The 12,500-nt window shown below is 37.8% G+C and overlaps 1 protein-coding gene across 1 annotated transcript in view; it reads right to left on the bottom strand.

The window, feature by feature from the left end:
* LOC130214966 (potassium/sodium hyperpolarization-activated cyclic nucleotide-gated channel 1) overlaps window positions 1–12,500 on the bottom strand; it is a 212,891-nt gene that overhangs the window by 125,520 nt on the left and 74,871 nt on the right. The gene's annotated exons all lie outside the window — the stretch shown is intronic.

The raw sequence follows: 12,500 nt of genomic DNA, 5'->3' as shown, positions 1-12,500 counted from the left end.
CATTAATGCCAACTGTAATATACTGCAAAACTGCAAAAATATACTGTGCATCACTACTTTCTATGCAATAAATAGGAGTTAAACTTGACCAAATGCATTAATGCATGTAAGATAGCAGACAGAAATGCCAACTTGTTAAAATGTATTGAAATGATTTGCCAATAAGCACTGCATTAAAAGCACTGCCACAAGGGGCACGGTTTTGTGTAAACGCTTCCCTACCTTGGTCAACTATTTTCATGGCAAATACATGGCAAATACATTTTTAGTAACACTTCTAAGTAATGGTTCATTAGGTAATGTTAGTTAATGTATTTATTTACATGAACAAACAATAAGTAATACATTTATTATGGTATTCATTTAACTTTGTTACCGTTAGTTGTTCAAGTTAAATATTGTTAGCTCATGTTAGCTCACTGTGCATTAACTAATGTTAACCAACACGACTGGAGTTTAATAATGCATTAGTTAATGTAGAATTATGATCAATAAATGCTTTACAAGATTATGCATGCTTAGTTAATGTTAGTAAATACATTAACTAATGGATTATTATTCTAAAGTGTTACCAAATTTGTTGATGTAAATCTTGCTGAGGAAGCTAGATAACGATAATAGTTAGCAACCAAAATATCATAAAATTGTATGTTACAGATATATGAAGCTAACTATATAGCCCCCTTGGATCTTTAAAGGATGTTTCACCCAAAAATTAAAATGTACTCATCTTCATGCTGCTTCTAAACTCTTTATGTTGAACACACACATCCACAAACAAAAAAAAAAGGAAAAGGAAACTCAAATAAGTTTTTAACAAGGTAATTTTTAGTAAATCATGACAAAATTTTCATTTTTGGATGAACTATCCTTTTAAGACCAAGTACTGTATGTAGAGAATACACTAAACCCACGTTGTGCTTAGCATAGTTAGCCTAGCCCAGTTCTAACCATAAATACACACAATTCAAAACGATTATCTCTCTCTCACACACACAAAACTGAAGCTAACAACATCTAAAGGTTTGGCAGCTCCTTTGGAATGCAAGAAAAAATGACAGGAAAAGATCAAATAACAGGATAAAAAGGAAGACACAGTTAGCCTATTAGCATTGGTAATGTTTTACGGTGCTGGGTGGATATAGCTGACAGCCGCCTGGGTGCTATTCATCAACTAAACATACCTGAAAACAACACATAAGAGGAAAGGAGGGGATTGTGTAAAAGAGATCATAACTATGATCAAAACTAATTCAGCTTTGCTAACAATCAACTCTGTTGGGGCCTAAAGAGACAGGAGAACTTTTGAATTAGAGGAATTTGTCATGGTTTATTTTCATGTTGACTTTCACATTGAATTTTCGTAAGGTTATGCATACAATTCACTGCACCTTCCATCTGACATACACAGTAGCGATTGTAGAAACATTATTAACTTCTTTTCTTTTTTGCACACTATTTCGGACTAGTTGGATGCTTATTTTGGCACTTCTGCTAATCATACAAGAACCCAAAATAATCTGCAGAAATGTCACCACATGCACATGCCTTTTTTCATGAGCTTGGATTGCAATATAAATATCACGGGACAAGCAGAGCTAGAGAGAGATTTGTAGGTGATAAAGATAAAGACACATTCCGATTGTCTCAATCAGATTTGCGTATGTGAATCTCTAATCCTCAATAAAGAGTTTACAGTCAAGGGTTCGCAGTAAGCAGACTCAGATTCACAGAATTAGACGTGTCATTGCAGCTTTGTTTAGAGACAATGAATGCCTGAGTATTTGCACACTTAATATCATTTGTATATTTCTTTTATGTATCGTTTAATACAGTATCAGAAGCTGTCAGTCTGATATGACAGCGTGTATAACCTCTGTGAAAGGTTATAAAGGATTATCAAGGACTAATTTGATGGGATTAAAATCTACAACTGGAAAACAGACATGGGTGTGTCTTTCCTTTAATATACCCAGAGGAAAAAAATGTCTCTGAAATAATAATCTAGGTCTGTTTTTTATTTAATTTTGAGGAAAATTTAATTAATATTTCAAGATTTGTTAGAAAATCAACATTTGTGGAATAACCCTGATTTTCAGTGACAAAAAATATAAACATTTGCATTTTTTGTGCATCTACTTGACAGCATTTTTATTAATAAATTTAAGTAAATGTTATAGACTTGCACATAATAAAACCAATATTGTCATTACCATCAAACCCATATCTAATGAATCCAGTAAATCCAGAAAAATCTTTTTAGAAATTAGTAGTTTATATATTAGTCAAAATCAAAAATTTTGACTAATATATAAACTAATGGACCCAAAGTGTGCCAAGAAAATATCCCCTACACCGTTACTACCTCCACCAGCAGCCTGAACTGTTGATGCAAGGCAGGATGGATTCATGCTTTCATGCTGTTGATACCAAATTCTGACCCTACCATCCGAATGTTGTAGCAGAAATCAAGACTCATTAGATCAGGCAACGTTTTTCTGATTTTTTTATCGTCCAATTTTGGTGAGCCTATGCGAATTGTAGCCTCAGTTTCCAGTTCTTAGCTGACAGGAGTGGCACCTGGTGTGGTCTTCTGCTACTGTAGCCCATCTGCCTCACTGTTGAACGTGTTGTGCATTCAGAGATGCTCTTCTTCAAACCTCAGTTGTAACGAGTGGTTATTTGAGTTACTGTTGCCTTTCTTTTAGCTCAAACCAGTCTGGCTATTCTCCTCTGACCTCTGACATCAACAAGGCATTTCCGGCCACAGAACTGCCACTCACTGGATATTTTCTCTTTTTCGGACCATTCTTTGTAAACCCTAGAGATGGTTCTGCGTGAAAATCCCAGTAGATCAGCAGTTTCTGAAATACTCAGACCAGCCCGTCTGACGCCAACAACCATGCCACATTCAAAGTCACTTAAATCACCTTAGTTCCCCATCCTGATGCTCAGTTTGAACTGCAGAAGATCGTCTTGACCATGTCTACATCTCTAAATACCGTGTGATTTGCTGATTAGAAATTTGCATTCATGACAGGTTGAACAGGTGTACTTAATAAAGTGGCCAGTAAGTGTACAATAATGATATATAATATTTAAATTGGTATTTATTCAGTTTATAACAGCTATACGTTTATAAGCTGAATTTACACTAATCATCACATCACTCCTAAGTAATTTATCCATATAAATTTAAGTATTACTATTATTTGTATTAAGCAAATTATATACACATATAAGCAGTAGTGTTGTATTAGCAGCATAACATCATTGTTGATGCGTTCGGCATTATGCATCCCATGTTTTGCTTACCGATTTCAAGCTAAGATGCATCTTGTGTAAGAATCTTTACACAGCCTAACAAGCTAAATGAAGTGGAAGAGCTTTGCGCAGAAGAGGAAATGTGACTCACTGCATTTGCTTTGAGGGGTTTTCACTGTTTTAGAGGAAGAAGGGTTTTTTTACAGTGCGCTTGGCAAAACGCCGCATGGAAATGACATCAGCGGCGAAGGCCTGTGAACCGGACCCCCATCGGGCGAAAGAGAATGGGCCAAAAAACTCACCGGCTGTCATTAAACCTTCTGATTCAGCCCATTTACAGAGCCATTTAGTACTTTCAGTACTACTCACACCGACATGACAGTCTTGGAGAGGAGAGGGCTGATGGGTGGCCTGCTGTCTGTGAAATATGTGTGAAATATACGGAAGAGAAAGAAAGGATGCAGGATTGATTGAGGGGAGGGAGTTGTGGTGAATATGAGCAATTCAATGGAGTAAAAGATCAGGAAAACGTCATGAAATGTTTGGTACACTGAACAAAAATGTGTAGAAAGTTCTCTTAGAAATTGGTGGATAAGAAATACAAAGCATTGAAGAGTAACATTGAACTGAGGAATAATTGGCAATGGGCTGTTGAATTATTAAAAAATAATTTGATTGGTCATGATTGGTGACGCGAATACAACCTTTTAATTTATTTATCTATCTTTGATCTATTTAGGTTGAAGTGATAAACTACAAGCTTCACATGTTTATATCGGTTTTATATCTTCTAAACTAGAATTTTGTTACTGTTTTGGTGCACATTAGCTGATAGATATCCTAAAAACAAACAATACTGATACTAACATCTAAAAAAACGGGACATTTAAGCTATGTTAAGATTTGTTTTTCAAGTCTTTTGTCAGGTTTTAGCCCTCAAACAGCTCCTGTGCATTGTTCTAGTTTTTTTTTACGCATCTCATCTAAACCCTTTTGTTCCTATTTAGATAAAATTTTTGATTGTTGTGTCTCTGAAATAACTGAAATGGAGCTTTAATGCGGTCAAGCCATGCCTGGAACTCATTAAGCTGTGTGTTTCTCTGAAAATAATTACACCAAAAGCGGAATAATTACATAGCACCAAAAGCAGAATTATGTATTCACGCGAGTATATTATATACAAAGTCAATGCAAGCGTGCAAATATAGGCAAATTTCCACCAGGCAATGCAAATGAGGAAGAATGTACTTATTTATTTTATTCATTTTTATCAAATTAAACACAACATAATTGTCTGTAATTTCTTGGTGAGCTCAGACACAAACACATTTGAAAATAGATGCGTAAACTATTACAATCATTATAAAGAATTAAGCCTCATTCACACTATGAGCGGCTCGCAGCAGCAAAGCGGCAAGCAACCATTCATTTCAACAGAGAATGAGTAACTTCCGGTGACCTCCGTCTACACGAGTGACAGCGACTGTTGGCAACCAGGTGGGCGTGTCAAGCGATGCGACAAAGTTGAGAATCCTTCAACTTTATGCAAGTAAAGAGCGACTTTCTTGAGCGATAGCCAATAGGAGCACCAGTAGAACTCACATGATCCTCTCTCAGCTCGCTCAGAGGCCGGTTGTATTCGTGCTGTATATACCTACACAGACCTGCATTTGAAGCAGGTCGCAACCCAGTGCAACAGGCAGCTACAAAGTCGCTGCAACTGTGAATGAGGCATTAAATAGAGAAACAGTAGTGATTGAACAATTTAAAATTTTCAAAAAGTGTGCAGTCTTAGGGCTGATTTAGACAGAATGTGTTTTTTTCCCATTCCAATATGTTATTTTTTTCTATTGTTTTTGAATGTAAACAATGTAAATACTGAAACACCATTCACATGAGTGTTGCATTCTATAGACACTCTGTCAAGTTTCGAGAGGAGTGCGTGATTGATCACGGCCGGTCTCTCATCTGTAATCAGCAATAATCCAATCAGATTGATCCAAGCGTACAATAAATAGACCGATTTCACTCTACTGCCTTATCTTCGTTTTGTAAGAATCCCCCCTTACACCACTTCTCCTACTTTTACCAGGGGGAGCTCTCGAGAACTAACTGACCTCAGACTCCCCTTATATGCTTATTGACCAGGCGGGAGCCTTGGGCTCAATTATCTCCGAGCTCAGGGATCTCTCCCGGGACAGCATGCCAAACCTGCTAATAGCGTCAAGCATATCTAAGTGTGAACTTTTGAACTGCAATTTTTTTCACATGACGCGTCACTTGTTAGTATCAGTTCCAAAGGAGTGGGCCAATCAGAAGAACTCGAAGGTTTCTGTTTACAAATGCTCTGTGGCTGTGTCCGGATACCCTTGTCCACTATTCTGTGGTTACAAAATAGAAAAAAAGGAAACAAAGCAAAATAAAATAAAAGTACTGCACTCATGTTTTCAAGGGACTAACCATTGATAAATAATGGCTAAGATAATTTTTAATTTGACTAAAATCTAACAGAATTTGCTTAAATCTTGTGTTTTTTTAATATGAAGTTGCAACATGTTTAGCACAAAGTCATGGAATGCACCTAAATCAGATCTTGCTAGTATTTATTCATTATTTTTCTTCGGCTTAGTCCCTTATTTATCAGAGATCACCACAGTGGAATGAACCACCAACTATTCCAGCATACGTTTTACACAGCGGATGCCTGTCCAGCCCCAACCCAGTACTGGGAAACACTCATACATTCGCATTCTCACACACTCATACACTACGGCCAATTTAGTTCATCCAGTTCATCTACAGTGCATGTCTTTGGACTGTGGGGGAAACCGGAGCAAACCCATGCGAACATGGAGCTCACATGCAAACTTCTCACAGAAATGCCAACTGGCCCAGCCTGTACTTGAACCAGCAACCTTCTTGCTGTGAGGCGACAGTGCTTCAGCTCGAGTAGAAAATTCAATTGAGAAAAACATCCTGTGAGACCACTAGAGCGAGTGATGCTGTGTTCTGAGTTTGGTGTGAAGCATTAGAATGTACTTCATCCAATCAGAGTCAAGCATTCGATAGCCATAATAGAGACAATTTTGTCTGATAAGTCCCGGATGTTATTTAGTGACTAGAATCATTATTAATTTAAGCCAAGGTTGGGATCAATGAAAATATTTCTCAGTCGCTGATGTGAGTGTGAGTGTGTGTGCAGACAGGATCTGGCAACTCAACCCAACCGGCAATATTTTACCTCAGAGCACAAAAACATCTGACACTTCGATTACTGAAGTTCAAAAGCTTTGTGAAGAGAGAAGACAGCTGATCTTAAAGGTCATCTCACTGCAGCATCTTTCACACACAGAAGAAATGTACTTTCTTTCTTCCGAATTGCCGAAAAGGTCTACGAAAGTTCAAGGGTTGTCAGAGAATCACGACTGTGTGCTAAAATCTGGGACGTCCTGCTGAATTCTTAAGTACGAGATGAGCGTGAGGGGAAGAGGCTGGAGTCATTTATTCTCTTTGATAAGATAGCAGATAATACTAAGCCTCCGTGTAAACACTGCATTTCATCATAATCTGGCTTCCGCATCGAGTTAAGAATGGAGGGACTTACAGAAAACAAACGTGTGCTCTCACGTGTCTGTCCATCTGTGCCACATTTCAAGCTTTTCTTCTCCCTGCTGCGACCTTTTGATGTGTGTTTCTTTTGGAATAGAGCGTCTTTATCTTATAAAACTCTAATGAGAGAAAATCACATGGATGGACAGCATTCTTTAAGCTTTTATCCATTAGCGGGTTTTCATGTAAGCCACAGCATTGCTGGTGGTGATTTATGGCCTTTTGAGAAAAAAATAATAATAATCTTTTGTATTATATAACCAGAATAAAAACCGTCTGTCTTAACACTTGCAGTAGCTAACTTGCTTGAAAACAATCCTTAGTGGTGTTAAAAAATAAGCAACCACCAAAAACATCCTTGAAAATGTACAGCAATGCCCTGAAACCACCTGAAAATACATGAGAAATCACGTAGCAAAGCCCTAGCAACTGCATAACAATGACTAAGCAACCACTCTGATCTCCATAGCAACTGCATGCTAATGCCATAAAACCACCCAGAACACAGAAGAAACAATGTTGCCCTAGCAACCAATGCAGCAATGCCCTAGCAACCGAAACACCATATCAACCACGCAAATACCTACAATAATACTCAGGTCAACCATCCTAACAACTACCTTGGCAGCCATCCTGATCTCCCCTGCAAGTGCATGGTAATGTCATAGAACCACCTACAATGCAATGCATTGGCAACCACCCAGAATGCCTAGCAGCCATTCAGGGAACCACCTGGAATAGCTTAAAGTCATATAAAATCTCACTAGCAACTGGCGTATAGCTCTATAATCACCAATATTACTGTACTTAAGAAACCATGCAGCAATGCCCTAGCAACCAGAAGACCTTATCAACCATGCAACATACCTACAATAACACTCATGTCAACCTTCCTAGCAACTATCTTGGCAGGTACCCTGATCCTCCTTACACTGCATGGTAATGTCATAGAACCACCTAGAATGCAATGCATTAACAACCGCTCAGAACGCCTAGCAACCACTTAGTGAATCACCTGGAATAACTTAAAGTCATATAAAATCTCACTAGCAACTGGCGTAAAGCTACTGCTCTATAATCACCAATTTTACTGTACTTAAGAAACCATGCAGCAATGCTCAGCAACCAGAACACCACATCGACCACACTAAATACCTATCATAACACTCATGTCAACCATCCTAGCAACTGCATGGTAATAGAACTACATAGAACACCTAAGAAACTATACCCTACCATCCAGAACATTATAGTGACTACTTGATTATAGTGATTACTAGCATTACTACGTGTAACCAACTGGTATAGCCTAGCAACCAACAAACTCAATAGCAACAGCAGTGTTCTTAAAGGACAAATAACACCTATTAAACAATGCAATAATGTCCTAGCAACTGTATAGCTTTGTCCTAGAACCACCTAATGGCCCGTTTCCACTGAGTGGTACAGTGAGGTACGGTAAGGGTCGATATGGGTCACCTTTATCAGGCTTGCGTTTCCACTGCCTAAAGGGTACCAATGGTATCCTTTTGGTCTGCGTGGTTTACGACAGAAAGTTTCAGTCAACGTCATTCTCGAGGAAATGTCAAAGTAAAGCTGTATGGGTCATTCACATATCATATGAGAAGCACTTCTCACCAAACAGATGCTTAATACACATAAATACTTGTGTATAAATGTTCATTTCTTATGTTCATGCAGATCAATAATCGTGTGAAATAGCCTACCATAACATCTGCGATTATATAAAATAAATAAATAAATGCAACATATATGAACACACACAGCCCCTTACAGTCTCGATATGCTACCTATTACAGAAAAACTACACACAGCATACATTTAGTCCTTATTTGGGTTCAAAAACAACATGGAACATACAGCCCACAGTCAGAGCAAACCTCTCATCTGCATCTTTAATCTTCACCAGCACATGTAACCTCTGTTAGAAAGTATTTCCGTCATTTCGAGTTCATAATAGTCCAAAAAGCGATGATAATAGTTAAACATGGCAGTTTGTTCATGTTTTAGGTTGCTGAAAAAATCATTTGCTCTTTAGTTTTTTTGCACGTCACTCTCGCGTTTGTCCATTTCTGAAGGGCTCGGATGTCAGAAGCACTTCAATAATCATGCACACATCTTTATCATCAGCTCAAAAAGTTTGTTATTTCAAATACAGACAATCACGCAAGCTCTCTCAAAATAGTGAAACCGCTCGCGCTTTAGACGGCCTTATGAACAACAACGAGGCACAGGGTAGATTTTGCTCTTCGTCTTGGCTTTGTGGCTGTACAAGACGACGACAAGGTTTGTTTGAGCTCGGGTCGACCATGGCTCGTTATTATGTGTATATATTATTACGGTGTAATGTCTCGACTGTGTATTTAAAAATGGAGCTTCCTTTGTTTTCATTCTCCTGGCTGGTGCACGAGCTAGTGACATATTTCTGTAAACCAATAGCATTCAGCTGCGTGTCTTGCTCCGCATTTTGGTACCCTTTAATTGTGCTAGGTACCCTTTGGAAAGGCTACTCAAAAAGTGGTACTGTATGGATCGCTTTTTAGTACTTTTTAACAGTGGAAGTGGCAATAAAAGCATACCGACCCGTACCATACCATACCACTCAGTAAAACGGGCCATAACGTTCTATCTCACAAGGGCAACATGAGAAACCATATGCTGTAGCAACACCGTAGCATGTAGCTAATCAGGTGAACATAAAAGTTAAGGCATTTTAGTATGATGGTAAATGTTGTAGCATTTGTCTTGATGTTACTAGATAAAGCAGTGTGATGCTAGTTTCCACTGTATGAAAATATTGTATATTATAGCACTTAGTTAATTGCTAGTAGCATGTAGTTAGCCACCACTACCATGAGTCAAAGGTGCCAATCCCAATGTCTCTATGATATTCTGAAGCAGAGATATTGACGTTGTGCCATTCACATTTTCTTCAAAAAATTTACATTTCTACATACAGAATTATTATCATATCATGCATATTTAAATCTGCTGCTTTTCACAGGCAGACATTTAAATGTCCTAATGTTTAAATGGCTTATTACAAACATGATAATTTAAAAGTATATTTTGTGTTGAGTTTTTAATGTAATACATTTCTCATAATGTAATAAATATTACATTATGAGCTTAATATTTGAACATGAATAATGTCGTAATTATAACATTATGTGCAGTTCTTACATGATATGCAGTTATTACATTGAGATGCTACACACCCTGAAGGCCTTAGCAGCTGCAAACGAATGCTCTAGGACACCAAAGAAACAATGTTGTATGGCCCTAGCAACTGCTTTGATTACTATAGCAACCAGACAGCTGTGCTCTACAGTAGCAATCATTTAGATATGTAACCAACAGACATAACATATTGCAAAGACCTTGCAACAACACTGAACTCCCTAGCAACAGCATAGTAGTTCACTTGAACCTCCATTTACCCTTAAGAAAAAAAGACCCCAATATGCAACTGCATTGTAATGCCCTAACAACCACTCAGAATACATTAACAACCTTATACTAACTTCCTGACAACCATTCACAGCATAAAAACAGTGATTGCATTTTTTTCTCGTTCTTTGGTTTTGTTTTGTCATTGTCCTATTTAGAAATCTGATATATAATCAATAGCACACTCATAGCAGTGCGATGTGGCTGTATATCGGCACTGGTGGGAGGTGTGTGTTGGCTTGAGGCTGCAGGCTGAGTGCCTTAGTGTCCCCCCCATGATGATATGCAGCCATATCGCACTGCTACGAGTGTGATATTGTGTTTATACAATAGTTCGATGGCACAATCATGTATATAAAAAAGAAAATCAAACACGGAGAGTCTCAAAAATCTGTTTTGTATGAGGAACTACTTTCTTCCACCATTCATTCACACAGTCAGAAAAGCAGAAGCCATTGCTAATTCACCAACGTCACTTTAGAGAATGATTCTCCTGCATAATGTCTAAAGTGATGACAAAAAAGGTGATTTTGCTCACATTTTAAGATTATAAGGCTGAACGGGATGAAATGCCATCAGTTTACAGAGAGTTCCCAGTAATTCTCTGTTGCAATCGGGAGATCACAATCATTAACCCCAAAAACACCAAAGCAAAGCAAACACTACCAGATTACTGTGGTTTAAATACATCACTACAACATACAAAAGAGAGAGATCGACTTAGAGTGTCACTTACCTGTTTTATTATGATTTGATCAGATGCAATTTGAAATTTATGCTGAGTTTTTCTCCCCTAAGGACTTATGTGGTCTCTGCCACCATCTTGTGGTGGAACGTCAACCCTCTTTGCTCTGCTCAATGACAGGCTAATGGCCACCGACACGCTGAATTTCCGAAATATTAAATATTTTAAATAAGCACTATCCTTATAAATAAACTGTATAGTTCCAATCTAAACAACTACATTCTGGCCTTTAAAAGCCTCAAAAGTACATTATGTTGTCTAAAGCCTATTTACATCGCAAGCGTGAGTAGAGCGCAGGTTTTTTGGTGCCCTTGTTAATAGATTAGAGCTTTCATACCGCACGCAGAAGCAGCGCGAGGTATGAGCGTCGCTGAAGCAGCAGTGCCACGATAGTTTCGGCCCTGGGTCTATTTTTGCCATGCTGCTCACGCTCAATTAAAGTGACAGTGTTTATAATGACCAAAACACAATGAATGACAGTAAAAAGTAGCAATTTTATCCAATAAATGCATCGATAATATCCACTGATTTTTATATAGTCAATCAAATGAACTCAAATGATTAAAAACGGCAAACAAATATTTATTTAGGCCCAAACTAAAAAAAAAACGAAATCTAAAACATTTGTAGTATCAGTTTTGCTTAAGTTACACACTAGTTTGATCATGTATGAATATCATTATATATGTATTATAACTACAGGCCTACATCATCCTGAAAATCAAAAACAAAATTACATGGAATCACAGGTTGTGATTGTCTTCTGACCGAGTGCACCTGAAAAGACATGAATGACACTCCTCATAGAGCGTGAGAAGTATACAGTTCTTCAGGATCTATATAATTTGTAAAATAAAGACTTGCAGGTTAAGGAAACAGCATAGGAGGAAGTTGCCGCGGGCCTTGATGCAGATGAAAAGTAAAAAAAAAACGTGTATTTAAAGACAGATAGGTAACTAGATAGAATAGATCGAGATTGATCTGTGCAGCAGTTGCCGATGAGCTTCTGCTTCTGCTCTCCATATGTGCTGTGCATGCGCTGCTCATGCTCTGCTTGCACTTGCGGTGTGAAACAGGCGCAACAGCTGCAATATTTGTCAAACTGTAGTGAGTTACTTCATCTGCTGTCACTCCATGTGAGCGGAGTAAGACACAAGGGTGAAGAGGCTGCTCGAGTGCTGTTATTTCAGAATATTGCATCGCTTGCAGATTCGAGAGCCATACAGAACAGTTGTATAAATGGCAATGTATGCAAACGACATATATGACAAACAGATCATATTTGGATTTCACATAAATAAAATATGCAATTTGTGTTAAAATATTGCAAAAATGGCCATTTAATATATATATATATGTATGTATATATATGTATATATATATATATATATATATATATATATGTATGTAT

Source organism: Danio aesculapii, chromosome 21, assembly GCF_903798145.1.
Source record: "Danio aesculapii chromosome 21, fDanAes4.1, whole genome shotgun sequence".
Lineage (NCBI taxonomy): Eukaryota > Metazoa > Chordata > Actinopteri > Cypriniformes > Danionidae > Danio > Danio aesculapii.
Note: the sequence above shows the minus strand (reverse complement) of the source record. Positions and strands in the feature narration are given on the sequence as shown.